Source organism: Arachis duranensis, chromosome 10 (assembly GCF_000817695.3).
Source record: "Arachis duranensis cultivar V14167 chromosome 10, aradu.V14167.gnm2.J7QH, whole genome shotgun sequence".
NCBI lineage: Eukaryota > Viridiplantae > Streptophyta > Magnoliopsida > Fabales > Fabaceae > Arachis > Arachis duranensis.
This window is the reverse complement of record NC_029781.3, coordinates 69,915,347-69,920,915: the sequence shown is the minus strand read 5'-3', so window position 1 is coordinate 69,920,915 and position 5,569 is coordinate 69,915,347. Positions and strand designations below refer to the sequence as shown.

At 35.4% G+C, this 5,569-nt stretch overlaps 1 non-coding gene across 1 annotated transcript; it reads left to right on the top strand.

Annotated features, from left to right (window-relative positions):
- Positions 1-296: 296 nt before the first annotated feature.
- On the top strand, positions 297-400 carry LOC127743611 (small nucleolar RNA R71). The gene has a single exon (XR_008004996.1). It is a non-coding gene; the product is annotated as a small nucleolar RNA R71 (small nucleolar RNA).
- Positions 401-5,569: the final 5,169 nt, after the last annotated feature.

Below are 5,569 nucleotides of genomic sequence, written 5' to 3'. Positions count from 1 at the left end.
CATTCAGACTTTGAGAAATCATATTGACTTGCTGAGTCAACATTTTATTCTGAGCCAATATGGCATTCAGAGCATCAATTTAAAGAACTCTCTTCCTCTGAGGCGTCCCATTATTCACAGAATTTCTCTCAGAAGTGTAGATGAACTGGTTATTTGCAACCATGTCAATGAGTTCTTGAGCTTCTGCAGGCATTTTATTTAAGTGAATGGATCCACCTACAGAATGGTCCAGTGACATCTTAGAGAATTCAGATAGACCATAATAGAATATATCCAAAATGGTCTACTCTAAAAGTATGTCAGAAGGACACCTTTTGGTCATCTGCTTGTATCTTTCCCAAGCTTCATAGAGGGATTCACCATCTTTTTGTTTGAAGGTCTGAACATCCACTCTAAGCTTGCTCAGCTTTTGAGGAGGAAAGAACTTAGCCAAGAAGGCCGCGACCAGCTTATCCCAGGAGTCCAGGCTATCTTTAGGTTGTGAATCCAACCATATTCTAGCTCTGTCTCTTACAGTAAAGGAGAAAAGCATGAGCCCGTAGACTTCAGGATCTACTCCATTAGTCTTAACAGTCTCACAGATCTGCAAGAACTCAGTTAAAAATTGGTAGGGATCTTCTGATGGAAGTCCATAAAACTTGCAGTTCTGTTGCAGTAGAGCAACTAGTTGAGGTTTCAGCTCAAAATTGTTTGCTCCAATAGCAGGGATTGAGATGCTTCTTCCATCAAACTTGGAAGTAGGTGTAGTATAATCACCAAGCATCCTCCTTGCATTATTATTTCGGCTGCCATCTCCTCTTTTTTTTCGAAAATTTCTGTAAGGTTGTCTCTAGATTGTTGTAATTTAGCTTCTCTTAGTTTCCCATAGTTGTCAGAATCGAACCGGTGATCGAATCGGTCAGGTTACTGGGTCACTGGGTTACTGGTTCAACCGGTGGGTCACTGGTTGAACCGGTTAACCCGGTCCCACATAAGTAAAACGTATAAAATAGCTAAAAACTTAAAAATTAACAGTTAAAAAACATATCTCCAATAATATTTTAATAAATATTAAGTCTCAAATCCTAAAAATAAGTAGTAACACGAAAATAAACATAATGTGAATGTGGTAACATGGCCGAGGATTCATGAAGAAGAAGATGGGTCCAAACACTTCAAGCCTGCCGCTGTGGTCCCATAGAACATGCTAACATGAGCATTCATAGCCACAGAAACTATTTCATCAGCAACTCAGCAAACAATGAGCTGAATCTTAATAGATATGGCTCCCTACAAGTTGTTCGTTCTGGACATACTATCAAGTCACCTGTTTTCCACACACCAAATCACAATCTTGTTTTCTATCCCTTGTGAGTCTAACAATCCTAATTGGAGCTATGAACTCTGACACCTTACTCAAGCTATATGTGACTGCAATCAAAGGCTTAGCCAAACAAGTGCTTAAAAAAACAGGATCAAGGAGTGTCCTATGTGTGCAAACATATATAACACTAATCTCCAAGAATAATCCAAAACAACAATCCACTAACTACTAAGAATAATATACAACAGCAACCAACATCTATAACATTATAACAGATAATCAACAATAACAATCTAAAAATAATGGATAATCAAACAGAAAAACATGTGGAAGTATTCATGTTCTCATCTGCCAACATACAGAATCAATCTACAATAATCAATTAATTGACTATCAGTACTAAATCAAACAGAAAAACATGTGAAAGTAATGCCAACATACAAAAATCAAACAGAAAAACATGTGGAAGTATTGCCAACATACAAAAATCAAACAGAAATCAAAGTATCAAACATATGTGAACAACCAATTTGGGTAAATTCTAACAGAAATCAAACAGAAACCAGCATACATAATCAATCTACAATAATCAATTAATTCTAAGTTTCTAACTATCAGTATTCAGTAGTAGTTCAGTAATAAATTATTGAAAATTAACTTCAAAAAATGAAAAAATTAAAACTACATACCTGGACGGCTGGACGGCTGGACCCTGGAGGGATGGAGGGACGAGCAGAGCAGAGAAGAGGGAGACAGGAGGTGGCGACTCACGACTGACGACCTGGAGGCAGTAGGCGACGAGGAGGCGACTGCTTCTTCGCGGTGGTGAGTGGCGCACGAACTCTGGCTGAAGCTGCTGGCTGCTGGCTGCTGGGTCTCCGCGCCGGTGACGAACTGAAGCAGAGTAGCAGACTCTCTATCTCTCAGCTATCAGCTCTCATGGCCAAAGTAACCGTTTGGGAAGGGAAAGGGGGAAACAGGGGATGGATGCAGTGAATGAGGGTATGAGACAGATGGAGGCTAGGGTTAGTTTCAGTAGCAGCTCTTTTTATTTTAATTTTTTTTAATTTTTTATTAGAAAACGACGTCGTTTCCAGTGAAAAGGAAAAAAAAAGTTCGAACCGGCCCGGGTTAAATGAAACCCACCGGTTCTCCGGTTCTTACCAAACCCGGCCGGTTCAATCCGAGTCATTCCGGTTTGATTCCTTGTCCGGTTATATGTCTCGCCCGAACCGGTTATAGTACCGGTTCACCGGTTTTCTGGTCCGACCGGCCGGGTCGGTCCGGTTCTGACAACATTGTAGTTTCCTCTTCAAAGTCCTTTCAGGTTCAGGATCTGCCTCAACAAGAATATTCTTGTCCTTGCTCCTGCTCATATGAAAAAGAAAGGAACATAAAATAATAATAGGGATCCTCTTTATCACAGTAGAGAGATTCCTTTATGTTAGTAGAAGAATAAAGGAATAGAAGAAGGAAAAGGTAAGAATCCAAACACAAAGGTGAAGGTATGTTCAGATTCTTGAGATGAAGAGAAGTATTAGTAAATAAATAAATAAATAGAAGAAGATGAGAAGGAGAGAATTCGAAAATAAATTTTGAAAAAGAGTTAGTGATTTTCGAAAATTGGAGAGAAGAATTAAAATTAAAATTAAAATTTAGAACAATTAGTTAATTAAAAGAATTGAAAAAGGGGGAGGTAATTTTCGAAAATAAGAGAGCTAAAATTAGTTAGGTGGTTTTGGAAAAGATAAAAATTGAACAAAAGTTAATTGGTTAGTTTGAAAAAGATTTGAAAATCAAATTTGAAAAGATAAGAAGATAAGAAGATATTTTGAAATCAAATTTTTGAAAAAGATAAAATTTTGAAAAAGATATGATAAAAAGATATGATTAAAAAGATATGGTTGAAAAAGATTTAATTTTTAAAATTAAAAATTAATTACTTGACTAACAAGAAACTAAAAGATATGATTCTAGAATTTAAAGATTGAACCTTTCTTAACAAGAAGGTAACAAACTTCAAATTTTTGAATCAATCACATTACTTTGTTAGTTAAGTTTCGAAAATTTGAAATAAAATTAAGAAAAAGATTTTGAAAAAAAATATTTTTAAATATTTTCGAAAATTAATAAGAAAAACAAGAAAGATTTGATTTTTGAAAAAGATTTTGGAAAGATAAAATTTTTAAATTTGAAAATTTGACTTGACTTATAAGAAATAGCTAAATTTTAAAAATTTTTGACTAAGTCAACCCAAATTTTCGAAATTTATGAGAGAAAAAAAAGGAAAAAATATATTTTTTGATTTTTAAATTTTTAATGATGAGAGGGAGAAACATAAAAATGACCCAAACCATAAAAATTTTTGGATCAAAACCAATGATGCATGCAAGAACACTATGAATGTCAAGCTGAACACCAAGAACACTTTGAAGATCATGATGAACATCAAGAAAATATTTTTTGAAAAACTTTTAATACAAAGAAAACATGCAAGACACCAAACTTAGAAATCTTTCATGTTTAGATACTATGAATGCAAAAATGCACATGAAAAATATTATATAACACAAAACAAGAAAATTTAAAGATCAAACAAGAAGACTTACCAAGAACAACTTGAAGATCATGAAGAACACTATGAATGCATGAATTTTTGAAAAATGCAAGAACAAGATGAATATGCAATTGACACCAAAAACTTAAAAACATGACACAAGACTCAAACAAGAATCACAAAATATTTTTTATTTTTTTGATTTTATGATTTTTTTTGTATTTTCTTTTATTTTTTTCAAAAAACATATAGGAAAAAGAAAATAGGAATTTCAAAAATTTTTAAGAAGAATTCCGGAATCTTTCAATGTTAGCCTAAAGCTCCAATCCAAGGGTTGGACATGGCTTAATAGCCAGCCAGCTTTAGGATATAAATCAGGCATGCAACAGCTGATACTTCATCCAACTCCATATACATGCCTTTTATGTTGACAAGTGGAAGCCTCAATCTAAAAGAATTTGGATATGGCTTTACAGCCAGCCAGGCTTCAACTTGTTACATGAAACTCTAGAATCCATTCTTAAAAATTCTGAAGTCATAAAATAATTTATTTATTATTTTTCTTGAAAATAGGGATAAATTTTTGAAAAGAAAATTACCTAATCTGAGCAACAAGATGAACCGTCAGTTGTCCAAACTCTAACAATCTCCGGCAACGGCACCAAAAACTTGATAGGAAAAATTGTGATTTCTGATAATGGCATTCATGTTCGTTCTCTCCCTGGTAATGGTGCCAAAAACTTGGTGCATGATACCATGGTCCAAACATAACTTCACAACTTCGCACAACTAACCAGCAAGTGCACTGGGTTGTCCAAGTAATAAACCTTACGTGAGTAAGGGTCGATCCCACAGAGATTGTTGGTATGAAGCAAGCTATGATCATCTTGTAAATCTCAGTTAGGCGGATAATAATTGGTTATGGAGTTTTCGAATAATAATAATAAATAAACAGAAAATAAAGATAGAAATTCTTATGTAAATCATTGGTGGGAATTTTAGATAGGCGTATGAAGATGCTGTGCTCCTTTTGAATCTCTGCTTTTCTACTGCATTCATCCAATCTTTCTTACTCCTTTCCATGGCAAGCTGTATGTAGGGCATCACCATTGTCAATGGCTACATCCCATCCTCTCAGTGAAAAAGGTCCAAATGCTCTATCACAGCACGGCTAATCATCTGTCGATTCTCGATCATGTCGGAATAGAATCCATTTATTCTTTTGCGTTTGTCATCACGCCCAACAATCGCGAGTTTGAAGCTCGTCACAGTCATTCGATCCCTGAATCCTACTTGGAATACCACATACAAGGTTTAGACTTTCCGGATTCTCATGAATGCCGCATCAATTCTAGCTTATACCATGAAGATTCTGATTAAAGAATCCAAGAGATATGCGCCCGGCCTAAGGTAGAACGGAAGTGGTTGTCAATCACGCATTCATAGGCGAGAATGATGATGAGTGTCACGGATCATCACATTCATCATGGTGAAGTGCAATGAATATCTTAGAACAGGAATAAACTGAATTGAATAAAAAATAGTAGTAATTGCATTGAAACTCGAGGTATAGTAGAGCTCCACACCCTTAATCTATGGTGTGTAGAAACTCCACCGTTAAAAATACATAAGTGATGGTCTAGGCATGGCCGAATGGCCAGCCCTCAAAAACGTGATCAAAGGATTCTAAGGTAATCCAAAAATAATCC